The sequence below is a fragment of the Schistocerca cancellata genome, chromosome 1 (genome assembly GCF_023864275.1).
Source record: "Schistocerca cancellata isolate TAMUIC-IGC-003103 chromosome 1, iqSchCanc2.1, whole genome shotgun sequence".
NCBI classification, from domain to species: Eukaryota; Metazoa; Arthropoda; class Insecta; order Orthoptera; family Acrididae; genus Schistocerca; species Schistocerca cancellata.
In genome coordinates, this window is record NC_064626.1 from 274609509 (window position 1) to 274626107 (window position 16599).

Consider the following 16599-nt stretch of genomic DNA (forward strand, 5'->3'; position numbering starts at 1 on the left):
AAATATTTGGCAGCTCAAGCACTGAATATGACGCAATGTTGTTTTATCATGTCATAAAAGCAGACATAATGCTGCACATTACAGACTGAATGAAAGAATCAGAACACACAAAAAGCATACAAAAAACTGGCGACGACTGCGTGCGCATACAGTAAAATCCCCGGTCCACACTGGTAATCGAGCTCGAGACCTCCGCATGAACAACAAGCAGTGATAACCATTACACGGTAAAGGCAGCCGTCGAGCCCATGAAAGATACTCACTCACTACTCCCGACGTCCCCCCCCCCCCTCCTGCAGTTGACCAGATACGCCATAAAGATGGTTAACGATTCATCGCGATTTCCGCTGTCGTGATGCCATACAGCATAAAATATGCACACAGAACAAATTTCTGTCCAGTCTACGTATAGTTTCTTAATTTTAGCGCTGCAGTATCTTCACGACGTGTCGTTTTGTCAGATATCAATTACACTAGAACTGATTGAATCATATTCTCATACAGCCGAATACATCGATGATCTTATGAGAGAGATCAGTGTTTAACGTCCCGTCGACAACAAGGTCATTAGAAACGGAGCAGAAGTTCGGATTAGAGAAGGATGGGAAGGAAATCGGTCGTGCCCTTTCAAAGGAACCTTCCCCGGCATTTGCCTGAAACAACTTAGGGAAATCACGGAAAACCAAATTAGGATGGCCGGAGACGGGTTTGAACCATCGTCCTCCCGAAGGCGAGTCCACCGTTCTAACCACTGCGCCACCTCGCTCGGTTAGGTGATCTTAAAATGAGAGCATGTAAAGCGTGGAGGAGAGAACAGGGAGAAGGAACACAATACCAGAGATGTCCGTAGTTCTGTTTTATTCAATCTATTCGCTCCACATCCCCCACCACACTACCACCCATTCCGTAGTAGTTCATGGCTTACAGATTGGGCTTATCGTAAGGGTGTGTCTGATCATGTAACAATTAGATTTGAGAATATATTAGTGTTTTGTCTATTTTGTTGCTTGGTAGTTCAGTGGGTAAATTAGGAAGAGCTAAAAAAAAGAAAGAAAGAAAGAAAGGATCGGGATATTGCTCTCCCGCCAGGCAAGGATCTTCGTGTGTCACTTACCACATGTAGCATTGTTCCAGTCCCTCCAGGACGGCCTCAGGTCCACGCAGCCTCCCATCAAACTAATACCAGGGGTCTTTCCCGTAGAAGGCGGTAAGGGTGTACGAACTCCTGCTAGAGTCACGCCAATGGCCTGGTCACAGGCTTGCGATACAGATTTTACATTTACTTTTTCCACAATCTTCCTGAATGGGTTGCAGCTTAAAGGTTAGTCGTTTTCCTTGGATGATCGACGGTTGCTAGCAACAGTTGAAAAAGCCCTGGCGGGAAGCAGTATTTTGTCGTTTAGTGTGTTAATGTGAGCGAGAATCGGCAAATGCAACTACTGTACTATCACGCGGGTAATCATTCTGATCGTCTAAGGGCATAAATGTTGAAACAGTTTACATGGAGCTGTTTTTGGAGCTCACGAAATCAATCAGGGTTCGCTTGACAACTCTCATAGGACTGAGCGTCACGGGCCCTATAGTGAGGATGATGATGATGATAATGACTGGTTTGTGGGGCGCTCAACTGCGCGGTCATCAGCGTCCGTACGAAGTCCCAATTTTTACAGAGTTCATTTTCTTTTCACAATCCAGTCTACACATTCTCACAAATGATGATGATGCTGATAATGATGAAATGATGAGGACAACACAAACACCCAGTCCTCGGATAGAGAAAATTCCCAAACCGGCCGGGAATAGAACTTGGGGCCCTGTGGTCCAGAGGCAGCAACGCTAGCTCCTAGACCACGAGCTGCGGGCCATAGTGCGGAGTTAGTGTTTTAACGTCTTCACTTGACTTGAGAGTTGGTGATCCTTACAAAACACACACACACACACACACACACACACACACACACACACACACACACACGCCGGCCGAAGTGGCCGTGCGGTTAAAGGCGCTGCAGTCTGGCACCGCAAGACCGCTACGGTCGCAGGTTCGAATCCTGCCTCGGGCATGGATGTTTGTGATGTCCTTAGGTTAGTTAGGTTTAACTAGTTCTAAGTTCTAGGGGACTAATAACCTCAGCAGTTGAGTCCCATAGTGCTCAGAGCCATTTGAACCACACACACACACACACACACACACACACACACACACACACACACACACACACACGGAAAGAATCCAAGAACAGGAAGTGCGTTTCCGTGCACAGAGGTAGAATTGTGTTTAGTAATCTCCCGGTTTTTCTTAGCGATAGATGCCTTTCGTAACTGCTCAAGAGCTTGATATATAGGGACATCTTTCATCAGAGCGTGGGGCCATTAGCTCCAGGCAGCGTTCACTGAGCGAAGTTTACTTTGCGAGGTTTAGCTGAAGCATTTCTTAAGCCGAAATTTGAATATTGTGCTTTTGTGTGTCTTTTGCATTGAATGATACTGCTATTTTGTTGTGTAGAAGACAGCAGGTACCGCTGAAGAGCCAGTTGAAGGCGGCGAATAAAGTGTTGACGGCGTACACGTTCCATTCAAGTAGTCGCAACACAGTCTTCAAAGTAGCGGCCAACGGCCTTGCCGCAGTGGTCACACCGGTTCCCGTCAGATCACCGAAGTTAAGCACTGTCGGGTTGGGCTAGCACTTGAATGGGTGACCACCCGGTCTGCCGAGCGCTGTAGGCAAGCGGGGTGTATTCAGCCTTTGTGAGGAAAACTGAAGAGCTACTTGATAGAGAAGTAGCGGCTCCGGTCTCGGAATCTGACATACGGTCGGGAGAGCGGTGTGCTGTCCACATGCCCCTCAGTAGCAGCATCCATTGACGCCTGTGGGCTGAGGGTGACACGGCGGCCGATCGGTGCCCGTTGGACCTTCCGAGGCCTGTTCGGATGGAGTTTAGTGGGAAGAGTAACCCTGTCTCGCGAGTTAAAGCAAGGTTGTTCATCTTCATTTTGACAGATTTTACAAGTGTACTAGTGCAACAATTAAGCCGGCTCCACCAATAAATGATTCCTAGTAAATCGGTACAGCAATACGTCGCGTATTTGGTCTCGCGCGTCGGACAGCGCTGCGTAGATTCTCGCCGCGGCTGCGAGTGGGATTCGCTTCACGCCACAGAAGCTCAGAGGCCGGTCGAAAGGAACGTTTCTGTACTACCTAACAACATGCTAATTACTTGGCGTGTAATCCAAACACGAATACGATAAATCGAAACGCCGTGCGATACCAGCTAAGAAAAAGCGAAACTTTTCGAGGTTAAATGAAACCGACGTTGCGACAGTGTTCGCTTAAAAGGGTCGCGTCCGTGGACACGGTTGGCGCACTCTGAGTGTACTTGATGCAAACCGAGGGGCCAGTCTCCGTACAAAGAGGGCATCCTGTCGTCGGTCGACACCGCGGCAGCACGGCAACGGCGCCTCCGGCAAGTAAAACTGAAAGGGGGAAAGCCGGCAGCAGGAGGGCGAGGAAGGGCAAAGCCGAAAACCGTGTCGTACGAGGCGGCGGCACGCGTCTCGGCGCGTCACCGCGGCGCACGGTCGGCCGAAGGCGCCGCCTCGCCTGTGCGCGGCGTCCTTGTCGTGGAGGAGGGTCCGTCCTTGTCGACACGGGTTGGCACTCGCGCGTCCGGCGCCGCGCTGCCGCGCTTGCAGATCGGTCGCGCGTCGCCCGGCGACCCGACTCACTTTCTCCCGCCACGGCTCCGGCGCTGGCGCAACCGACAGGGCACGCCGGGCCACTGCACACCACCGGCGCTCACTCCCAGGCCGGCAGGTAGTCCCCGGAGAGGATGCCGTGACCACATTACGAGGGGCTGTCACACAGCTTTGGTTGTCACCTCAAAAAACAAGCTGCGACAACCAAATATGGCAGTGGTTTTACAAGTAAACCTGCCCAGAGGATACACTTCGATTTTGGTACGCACTGAATCTGTCGTAGTGTAGAGCAAAATAAGACAAACATTCCAGAATGAGATTTTCACTTTGCAACAGAGTGTGCGCTGATGCGAAACTTCCTGGCAGATTAAAACTGTGTGCCCGACCGAGACTCGAACTCGGGACCTTCGCTTTTTGCGGGCAAGTGCTCTACCAACTGAGCTACCGAAGCACGACTCACGCCACGTCCTCACAGCTTTACTTCTGCCAGTATCGCCAGGTTCGCAGGAGAGCTTCTGTAAAGTTTGGATGGTAGGAGACGAGATACTGGCAGGAGTAAAGCTGTGAGGACGGGGCGTGAGTCGTGCTTGGGTAGCTCAGTCAGTAGAGCACTTTCCCGCGAAAGGCCAAGGTCCCGAGTTCGAGTCTCGGTCCAGCACACAGTTTTAATCTGCCAGGAAGCTTCGTATCAGTGCACACTCCGCTGCAGAGTGAAATTTTCATTCTGGAAACATCCCCCAGGCTGTGGCTAAGCCATGTCTCCGCAACATCCTTTCTTTCAGGAGTGCTAGTTCTGCAAGGTTCGCAGGAGAGCTTCTGTAAAGTTTTGAAGGTAGGTGTGGTGTCACCGCCAGACACCACACTTGCTAGGTGGTAGCTTTAAATCTGCCGCGGTCCATTAGTACATGTCGGACCCGCGTGTCGCCACTGTCGGTAATTGCAGACCGAGCGCCACCACACGGCAGGTCTAGAGAGACGTACTAGCACTCGCCCCAGTTGTACGACGACGTTGCTAGCGACTACACTGACGAAGCCTTTCTCTCATTTGCCGAGAGATAGAATAGCCTTCAGCTAAGTCCATGGCTACGACCTAGCAAGGCGCCATTAACCATATCTAGAGAGAGTCTCGCTTGTATCATCAAGAATGCTGTATACAAATGATGGATTAAAGTTAAGTATTACAGAAGCTACGTACTTTTCTTTATAGCATTCATTACGTATCCTGTTTCAGACATCACGCCAGCCGGCGTGTGTAACGCGTGCATTTCGGCTACTTCCGAGTGGCGTGGCTGTCTTGCTACGCCACAACAGTAGGAGACGAGATACTGGCAGAAGTAAAGCTGTGAGGACGGGGCGTGAGTCGTGCTTGGGTAGCTCAGTCAGTAGAGCACTTTCCCGCGAAAGGCCAAGGTCCCGAGGTCGGTCCGGCACAAAGTTTTAATCTGCCAGGAAGTTTCAAAACAAACATTTTTTAAAAGTGCCCATACGGCCACTAAAGGAGTACAACAGCCACTTGAAAAATACTGAGTTTAAGATTACTGCATGTATACAGTTGAAACATTAACACATATGAAAAAACTTCAAATAAAAGTTCTATCCTTTTTAATGTATGTTAGAATGGTGCACCCAGGTTTATCAAAGAAGCCTTTTTTCTCCAAATCGCCTCCATCCCCCACAAATTCGTTTCTCATTTGGACATTTGACGAATAGGAAAAAATATAGCAACGTTAATACCTAATTCAGTCATATACGGCGTAGCAGTATTTCAGAAACGCATTTGTCAAAAATAAGCTAAAAATATCTCCATATCGTTGTACGCGCGCCAGATATATGTCCGCTTCAATGCCACTTGTCATGTTGGGATGCTTAGTAAGTCTTTGGTTCAAATGACTCTGAGCACTACGGGACTCAACATCTGAGGTCATCAGTCCCCTAGAACTTATAACTACTTAAACCTAACTAACTTAAGGACATCACACACATCCATGCCCGAGGCAGGATTTGAATCTGCGACCGCAACGGTCGCGCGGTTCCAGACTGTAGCGCCTAGACCCGCTCAGCCATCCCGGCAAGCTTAGAAAGTCTTTCTCGGATAAATATCTCTACACACACACACACACACAATATATATATATCGAAGAGCCAAAGAAACTTGTACACCTGCCTAATATCGCGTAGGGCCCCCGCGAGCATGCAGAATTGCCGAAACAGGACGTGGCATGGACTCCACTAATGTCTGAAGTAGTACTGGAGGGAATTGACACCATGAATCCTGAAGGAACGTCCATCAAACCGTAACAGTATGAAGGGGTGGAGATCTCTTCTGAACAACATGGAGATCTCTTCTGAACAGTACGTTGAATGGCATCCTAGACATGCTCAATGATGTTCATGTCTGGGGAGACTGGTGGTCAGTGGAAGTGTTTAAACTCACAAGAGTGTTCTGGAGCCACTCTGCAGCAATTGTGGACGTGTGGGCTGTCGCACTGTCCTGCTGGAATTGCCAAGTCTGTCGGACTACACAATGGACATGAATGGATGTAGGTGATCAGACAGGATGCTTACGTACACATGTCACATGTCAGAGTCTTATCACTCCAACTGCAGTCGCCTCACACCAATACAGAGCCTCCGCCAGCTTCAGCAGTCCCCTGCTGATACGCGGGGTCCATGGATTCATGAGGTTGTCTCCATACCCGTACATGTCCATCCGCTCGATGCAATATGAAACGAGACTCGTCCGACCAGGCAACATCTTTCCAGTCACATCACATTCAACCACACTTAAATCTTGATAACCAGCCACTGCAGCAGCAGCAAGCAGCCAACAATTGCGCCAGACACTTGTTGTCTTCTACAGGCGTTGCCGACCGCAGCGCCGTATTATGCCTGTTTGCATATATCTGGATTTGAATAAGAATGCTTCTACCAGTTTCTTTGGCTCTTCAGTGTATGTATAAAAAATTTCTTATCTTTTAATCTTGTGTTTTCTATATATAAAACCTTGTGTTTTCTTTTTTACATTTGAATTATTTTTTCGAGTTGTAACATAGTAAATCTATACAATACTGACGAAAAGCAGAATTATTCCGGTTTAAAAAATGCTGAATGCACCGAGTTTGCGCTCCAAACACAGAGGATTTCGAAAAATTTGACTTTTTCTAGAAATCTGGGTACACTGTTGTAGCGTTCATTAAAACCAATATAATTTTTATTTCATGTGTCTTGTTCGATCCGTTATCGTTTAACGGTATTCATTCACAAATACTGAACTCACTTTTTTTTCAAGGGGGCGTTTCAACGGCCGTGTGGGCACGTATAAAAAACCTTTGATAGCAACTAAATACTGTAACTGTAAAACTGTTTATTTATTGATAAAGGCTACAGCAAACTGCTTGCTTTGCGCCGCCTCGGGGCCAAGCGATACACTCAGCACTCGTCCCTGGCGATTACTTGGCTTACAAACTCATCTACAATGGTCTGAAACAGCTGTAATATTTCCGTTGCTGCCGAAAACGAATTTTGCCGTACGATGCTGCAATTCATCAATGGAATTCGCCATTCAGTTTAGACTGACTAGCGGCATGCTATGCTGTTGGTGCGCGGTTTTTACACGTGTACCAGAAACTACAGACATGTAACAACAAAAAAACCTCCGTAACTTTATTACTTCGAAGCAATGGTTAAAATTTTATGACTAATCTCTTATACACACAGCTCCGTAGCCTTACACACTACTTAAATTAACTTATGATAAAAACGACACACACACCCGTGCCCGAGGGAGGACTCGAACCTCTCTAGCGGGAGGGGCCGCGCAATCCATAACATAGCGCCTCTAACCGCGAGGCCACTCCGCGAGGTGATGGGGCTTACCATCTGCAGTTTTCGCTTTTATTCAGTGGTGCTGCCTTGTCTTTTGTGACGCCACAGCGACTTCTACACATTCTTCCAGTATGATTACTGTGCTTTTTTTCGATTAGCAGTTCCCTATCATGAAAATGTGACCCAATTTTACTCAGCTTCATTTATAGAACAAAAAGCTGTTCGCTTATTTCACTTGATTACCTGTCCTATTTGAATTTATAACCTTCTCATGTCTATCACCGAAGTAGGTGTCAGTCTTTGTGTTATTTATGATTACAGTGAGACACCAGCCAGCTCGATTTATTTCATTTTTAGCAGCTTGATTATCAGTTATGCTTGTACTTTCATCTTTTAGTCTAAATGCTCTGATGGTCATGCTTCAAAAAATTTTTGGGTGTTATGAACAGAAAAAGGCTTTCACTGAGCAACACGCCGGCCACTGATGAACTGCTAGCAGGAACTGGCACTGCTTTCAACAAGGAATTTAAACCGACCCCTCACTCTGGTTGGTAGTGGTCCGTCGATAGCGCAATTTCCCAAGTTTGCGCTTCTAAGTGAGTCAACAAGAGGGAGTTTGAAGCTGCACTCTGGCGCTTGCGGTATGCTGTTACAGTAGTCGAAGAGTGTTCTGCCACTTGGAAGCAGATGCGCGGCACTTCGTCTTCAAGTGTAAGCGCAAGCAGTTCAAGAAGAGAAAACTTATGGTCAATATCAGACACCAGTTACACAGAGTATTCGAGAATCTCTTTAACAGTCACTCGAGTATGAACATTTTCATAACTCATTTTCCAGTTATGTTGTTTCTCTTGTTGTTGAAGCACAGCCGTACTGTCGCTTGACGACCTATTTTCAAATATTTTGTGCCACAGTTGCTTTAACCAATCAACTGTGCGATCAATGGTGTATCGTATTAGTTATAAACAATGCTGAAGAATTAATAGCCCTTTTCAGCTAACGACGTAAGTTCAATATTATGCGGGTCTCCAAATAACCACAACAATATAAAGCATACTGAAACCTTGAAAAGAGGATCGTAGCCCCTTCGGCAGTGGGGTTTTTAGAAACAGAGCACGAGCTCGGTTGGTGCCAACATTACCTTCTGAAATAATACATTACGCAGCTATGGAATATCTAACCAAGACAACTGCAATCAAAAAAATGTTCAAATGTGTGTGAAATCTTACGGGATTTAACTGCTAAGGTCATCAGTCCCTAACCTTACACACTACTTAACCTAAATTATCCTAAGGACAAACACACACACACCCATGCCCGAGGGAGGACTCGAACCTCCGCCGGGACCAGCCGCACAGTCTATGACTGCAGTGCTTTTGACTGCTCGGCTAATCCCGCGCGGCGACTGCAATCGATCGAAAATTTCTTGACAGGTGGAACTCGGGACTCAGAACGTTCTAATGGACTGTTACCTAGATACTGGAGTAATGTCTGGTTGTGCCCCACGTATTAATAACGTAGCAGACGGTAGTAACTGTAATCGCGGGATTTCGTACTTCATGCGGTTGCCCATGAGAAATTTTGTTTAAGTGGTAGATCAGACCATCACGGATCACCGAACGTATTTAAAACAGGACGTAGAGCGAGTGGTCACAGGCTTGACTGACTGGCGAGATACTTAACTAGAAGGCACTCAAAGAAAAAAAAAATGGTTCATATGGCTCTGAGCACTATGGGACTTAACATCTGTAGTCATCAGTCCCCTAGAACTTAGAACTACTTAAACCTAACTAACCTAAGGACATCACACACATCCATGCCCGAGGCAGGATTCGAACCTGCGACCGTAGCAGTCCCGTGGTTCCGGACTGAGCTCCTAGAACCGCTAGACCACCGCGGCCGTCACACTCAAAGAAAGATGTTGTACATGTTGCTAGAATCTGTTTACATAAGCTCAAAAAGCGTCTTTCGGGGCAGAAACTAAGAATATCCTTAGGCACAGAAGCAGTCATTCTTCTTACGACTGATCTGTAAATGAATGGGGAGAAATCTTAAAATAAGATATAATAAATACTGTCTGCCATTCACTCTATAATCATTAGTATAGACGTAGATGTAGTAGGACATGTGAAGGAATCAACAGCTGTCCTTGCGAGCAAATCAGTCCTGTATTCACCAGAATTGACTTACAGAAATCAGGTTAGCCGAAATCCTTTACTCCCGAATACGACCAAAGTACTCTACCCAGTGCTTAACCATGCTCTGTAAGTCACCATCATTATGTTCACTAATTCCTCGCGATGATTATGAAGCTGCACTTTGAAAATGAATGAACATCTGCAGCGCAATTGGAGAGGGTTGGGTTGTTTGGGGGAAGAGACCAAACAGACAATTGGAGATTATATATATAGGAAAGAGTAATCTTAGGGACAGAAGACTGTACACACATTTCGTTGCCTATTTACAGGAGGAGGATTTGGAATGAGTCAGACTGTAAGTAGGCTGTTTAATGTAAGTAGGCTGTTTATATTTTCTTATTGGCAACGTTACGTAGCACTCTGTATGAAAATCACTGGCTGTGCTGTGTGCAGCCTGTGGCTAGTTTGCATTGTTGTCTGCCATTGTTGTCATGAACTGCTATAGCTGGATGTGAACAGCGCGTAGCGTTGCGCAGTTAGAGGTGAGCCGCCAGCAGTGCTGGATGCGAGGAGAGAGATGGCGGAGTTTTGAAATTACATATATTATGACTTGTGATGATATTAAGGTAAATACATTGTTTGTTCTCTATTAAAATCTTTAATTTGCTAACTATCCCTATCAGTAGTTAGTGCCTTCCGTAGTTTGAATCTTTTATTTAGCTGGCAGTAGTGGTGCTCGCTGTATTGCAGTAGTTCGAGTAATGAAGATTTTTGTGTGGTAAGTTATTTGTGAAAGGTATAGTTTAATGTTACTCAGGGCCATTCTTTTGCAGGGATCTTTGATAGTCAGATTGCGTTGCGCTAAATAATATTGTGTGCCAGGTTAAGCACAGTCTTGTATAAATTGTTCCAAAGGGGACGTTTCAAGACAAAGAATGACAAGGCTCTGAGCACTATGGGACTCAACTGCTGAGGTCATTAGTCCCCTAGAACTTAGAACTAGTTAAACCTAACTAACCTAAGGACATCACAAACATCCATGCCCGAGGCAGGATTCGAACCTGCGACCGTAGCGGTCTTGCGGTTCCAGATTGCAGCGCCTTTAACCGCACGGGAATGACAAGGTTCTCACATAACCGAAGGAAAATCCTACTCGCATATAACACCAGTTCTACAAACGAGACGTTGATGCCATGGACTCATGTGTATTCGTGTACGGTTCAAATGGTTCAAATGGCTCTGAGCACTATGGGACTCAACATCTGAGGTCATAAGTCCCCTAGAACTTAGAACTACTTAAACCGAACTAACCTAAGGACACCACACACACACCCATGCCCGAGGCAGGATTCGAACCTGCGACCGCAGCAGTCCCGCGGTTCCGGACTGCAGTGCCAGAACCGCTAGACCACCGCGGCCGGCTATTCGTGTACGGAAATTTACGATTACCACAAGGTTGAAGTTCAAGCAGAGTCACTTTGTACAGTAAATACACAGCGTAAGCGTAGCACCATCTGTACCTTGTGACTTCAACGTAATGCAAGACACAAATCACCCTCTTTCTGGCTGCATCAACCAGTGGGACGTCACGTCAAAATTCGTAATGGATGTTGTTAGGATACGACTTACCAACGTCTGTGCCAACATTATTGACAACCAAAATCCTTCATAACGGAACCTAAAAGAGAGATTAGAACTAACAGACGTAAACTAAATAATTTTGTGAAATTTCGAATATATTATTTCAAAATTTTTGCCTCTGTTTTTAGCATCGTCATTAGTGTTTGTTCTGTTAGTCTGGTTCGTTTTCTCTATCAGTCGTATGTAATTCTGATTTATTTACGTGAACGGCTGCTTGGGGTGTACTCGAAAGACTATAAATTAAAAAAAACAATTATTAAACGAATTAGATTAGGAAATGAGACGCTTAAAGTAGTAAAGGAGTTTTGCTATTTGGGGAGCAAAATAACTCATGGTGGTCGAAGTAGAGAGGATATAAAATGTAGACTGGCAATGGCAAGGAAAGTGTTTCTGAAGAAGAGAAATTTGTTAACATCGAGTATAGATTTAAGTGTCAGGAAGTCGTTTCTGAAGTATTTGTATGGAGTGTAGCCATGTATGGAAGTGAAACGTGGACGATAAACAATTTGGACAAGAAGAGAATAGAAGCTTTCGAAATGTGGTACTACAGAAGAATGATGAAGATTAGTTGGGTATATCACATAACTAATGAGGAGGTATTGAATATAATTGGAGAGAGGAGAAATTTGTGGCACAACTTGACTAGAAGAAGGGATCGTTTGGTAGGGCATATTCTGAGGCATCAAGGGTTCACCAGTTTAATATTGGAGGGCAGCGTGGAGGGTAAAAATCGTAGAGGAAGGCCAAGAGATGAATACACTAAGCAGATTCAGAAGGATGTAGGCTGCAGTAAGTATTGGGAGATGAAGAAACTTGCACAGGATAGGGTAGCATGGAGAGGTGCATGAAACCAGTCTCTGGACTGAAGACCACAAAAACCTCTTTCATTTTCGGGTTTAAGAATTATGCTAGTAAGGGTTATATAAAATGGGTTGTCATTTCCTTCAGTGACTCATTTTGCTACCGAGTCACCGGAACCGCATGCGACAAAGTCATTGTCCAGCACTGAGCACTTTCTAGATGGAAGCCGCGCGGAAAGGTTCTCAGCAAGCGTAGTTACAGCAACTGCAAATGAAGTGGCAAACTTCACTATCAGCTCTGTAATTACCAACAGAAAAATGACAGTATTTCCAGCTGTAGTCCACGGTGTCTGTTATTACACGGTAAACCCGTCGCAGGCCAGCATTTGCGCGCTGTGTTCCAAAAGACTCCTCTCCAGCGCCGTGCCTGTAATTTATCGGAAAGGCTCAGTACCTGACCACAACGAAGCGGTTGATGAACGTCTGATCAGCTCTCAGGTTTCTGTTGTTTGTGGCGGCCGGCGCGGCCTCTTGGCGAGATGGTAATCTGCCGGCGCGGGGGCGTGCACGGGCCCCGGCTCGCACACCGCACTGCGCTCCACTCCCACGCCGCCCTGCCCAAAGCCCGGAGCACTTTCTCCACGCGAGCAGCCGGGTCGGCGGGGCAACCTCGGGGCCACTCGGCCGTAATCTGTTCCGCCACGCGCGCAATCAGCAGCCGAGTGACGCCCGCAGCTTTCACCCGGCCAACAGTGCGGTCGCAGCCCGGTTCAGCAGCTCAAAGTGTCTCGGCGCCCAACGCAGGTTTTCTTTTTTTCTTTTCTATTTCTTTCAGAAAATATTAGGTTAGTTCATACGTTCGTACTGTTTCTCCATAAGTTTAAAAAACACAACAGATACTCATAACGAAGACATTAGTCATCAATAATATATTCTCCTTCACTATTTACAACAGTCTGCCAGTAATGGGGTACCTTTACAAATGTGTCACTGTCAAAAATGCGGTTTTGAGGCGAAGAACTCGTTTAGCCATGTTCGTAGCGCATTTTCATCCGGAAAGAATGAAGGTTATTCGATAGAGTCCGGAAAAGGCAAAAATCTGAGAGCGCAAGATCATGTGAATACGCTGGGTGTGGAATGATTTTGCAAGCTAACTCCTGTACAGTGTTTTTTTGTCAGTCTAGTAGAATGTGGGCGGGCGTTACCGTGGAGTAGCGTCACTTCACGCACTCTTCCTGTCGGTATTCTCTGACTGCATCTTCAAGACGTCTCAGCTGTCGACAATTTACGTCAGCAGCGATGCTTACACCTCGAGGAAGCAATTCTTACAAGGGGACCCTCCATATTGTAAATCACGGATTTTGATGTGCTTCAAATATGTTGTAGAGGCGCTTGCGCTGAGTACCTGGCTATCGGTTTTTTTCTAGCGATGGGTCTTAGTTTTTGAGAAAATTGGTTTTGAAGTTCATTGCGCACTATGTATATCCGTATCATTACATGCATTCGGAGCAAGTCGGCGTAGCGCAGCGGTAAAGGTTTACGTCTACGGAGTTGGAGATACCGTGTTCGAATCCTGCTCGTGTACCTTTCTTTTCAAAATCGACCGAATTTTTCAATTTTATTTCAAAGAATATCAACAAACAGTGTAAGGTGTGCGAAATTTTAAAGATGTATTCTGTTATTAATTTTTCAAATATTCATTCCGTTTGTTGGTTCGCAGTTGGAGTTCCAAATGTTCGTACAACGGTCGCTACTTGTATTACTTGAAATCTATCTCCACCCATTATCATACCCTCTCTCGTGAATACCATTACCCGTACTGGGAAGCCCAGCTCCTAGGTGCGGCCAATAAGGATGCGAGTTGCATTCCTTTACGTTCGCATCTAACTACAGCGTCAGTTGCACACGAAGCGTCTCTAGTGCCATGTGTTAGAAAATTCTGTGAAATGGAAGATCCAAGTGTTTCTGCGGTAGTGCAGCCAGAAGATCCACAAGTAGATGAGTTGAACGAAGAATCATAAGGCGAAACCACAAATGCCATTAAATACGCCGAAAATCTACTCCGCGATTTGAAACTCGTAACGAATACGCCGCCTAGCGTGATCTCTGCCAATTCCGTTGCAATTGCCGATGGATATGTATCGCAATACAGGACGTCTTGGCCGAAAGACAAATCATTATTGATGATGAATTGAAAGATTTCAACAACGAAGAAGATGAATTGGGAGAATATCACGCGAACCACAAACGGAACGAATATTTGAAAAAATTAATAATCGAATATATCTTCAAAATTTCGCACACCTTACACTGTTTGTTGATATTCTTTGAATTAAAATTGAAAAATTCGGTCGATATTGAAGAAAAAGAAGAACAAGAACAGGATTCGAACACGATACCTCCAGCGCGGTAGCCGTCAACCTTTACCGCTGCGCTACGCTGATTTGCTCCGAATATATGTAATGTTATGGGTATAGAAAGTGCGCAATGAACTTCAAAATCTATTTTCTCAAAAACCAAGGCCCGTCGCTAAAAAACCGGATAGCCAGGTACTCAGCTAAGTGCCTCTGCAACATATTTGAAGCGCATCAAAATCCGTGATTTACAGCGTATAGGGTCCCCTTGTTAGTAAATACACCGTCGTTATTCCATTAGGCGCATAACATTTTCTTTTGGGAATACGCACAGGTCTTTCTACAGAGAGTGGCTGCTTTGTTTGGCCTCAACCATTTCTTTCTTTTCGTTAGGTTAGCGTAATGACACCGTTACTCGTCAACAGTAACAACACACGACAGGAATAGTCTGTGTTGTTGTCGAGCCAACTGATGAGGAAACAAAGAGGCACATATGACCACCCGCTAATTTTTGTAATTTTGGTTTAGAACATGCTGTTTTTTTGAATATTTTTGAATATTTCCCATTGTACTCAAATGTCGCATGATGCTGGATTGAGCACAGTTCATCACATTTCATAGTTCTCGAGTACACTGACGTGGATAAATGTGGATTAATGTGTTTAAACGATTTTCATCCAACCCAGAAAGTCTTCCTGAACGTCGAGACTCACTAAAGTCAAAGCGATCGTCCTTAAAACGAGACAACCATTTTCTTGCCGTCCTCTGATCAATCGCCTTACCGAGCGGGGTGGCGCAGTGGTTAGACACTGGACTCGCATTCGGGAGGACGACGGTTCAATCCCGCGTCCGGTCATCCTGATTTAGGTTTTCCGTGATTTCCCTAAATCACTCCAGGCAAATGCCGGGATGGTTCCTCTGAAAGGGCACGGCCGACTTCCTTCCCAATCCTTCCCTAATCCGATGAGACCGATGACCACGCTGTCTGGTCTCCTTCCCCAAACCAACAACAACAATCAATCGCCTTATCTCCATATAAGACGCAAATGTTTCTGGTTGCCTCTACTACTGTCAACCCCTTGCTGAACTCGATCAGAAAAATATGCCATTTGGCATTCCATTTTCTAGCGTCCACACGTCCACTCACTATCTCCAAATGACAAAGTAACAATATTTAGACTCAAATGGCAACAGTGAACTACAAATAAAAAATGACGATATATAAATAAACCTATACCGACTGAAATATCTACATGCAATACAAAAACGCTACGAATTGTACACCAACCTAATAATCATGCCGTAATTACTCTTCAACTACAGGAGGAATGTAAACACAATACCATGTACATTTACATCCGCACTCCACAAGCCACCTTACTGCTTGAAGGGGAGGAAACTCCACTCTCCCCCCTTTTTTTCTGTTCTAGTTACGAATGGTCCAGGGCAGAATGATTCTTGGTAATCCTTCGCATGATATCGTATCTCTGCAATTTTATGCTCACAGTTTTTTCTCGAGATATATCCAGGAGGAAGCAATGTATTGGTTGACTCTTTCAGGAACGTTTATTCTCGGTATTTTTATAGGAAACCGTAAACCACGCCATGATGCAGAACGCCTCTCCTGTAGTTGAGTGAGCATCTCCATGACGCTTTCGTGCTTATTAAATGAGTCTATAATGAAACGCACTGCTCTTCTTTGGATCTTCTCTACTTCCTCTTTTAATCCTACGAGATAAATACTCCCAGACTGACGAACAATATTCGAGTACAGGAATAAGAAAGAAAGGGAAAGGGTGGGTGGGAAACTAGCGACTTCCAGCCGCAGAGAGCAGTGTGAAAATGTAAAGGCGAAAGCTGAAAATTTGTGCCGTACCGGGACTCGAACCCGGATTTTCCGCTTCTCACGAGCGGTTGCCTTAACCGCTTCGGCCATCCGGACACTGTCCCTGACCGACCCAAATTTCGAACTTACCGCACGCCGCAATGCAGTGTACCTCGTCCTCTTAGCCTCTACTTACAACTTATTGATTCCCGTAGGAAGGAGTTCGGATGATATTAGTGAATGCTCACTGAAGCAAATTTCATGGAGCCGTCAAACTACCACTGATATACAGGGTGAGTCACGAAGGTATGCAAATATTTTAA

General features: G+C 45.6%; 1 protein-coding gene and 1 pseudogene across 4 annotated transcripts in view; one reads left to right on the forward strand and one right to left on the reverse strand.

The window, feature by feature from the left end:
• LOC126171100 (disco-interacting protein 2) overlaps positions 1-16599 on the reverse strand; it is a 647964-nt gene that overhangs the window by 590633 nt on the left and 40732 nt on the right. The gene's annotated exons all lie outside the window — the stretch shown is intronic.
• LOC126103692 (5S ribosomal RNA) lies at positions 2610-2727 on the forward strand (annotated as a pseudogene).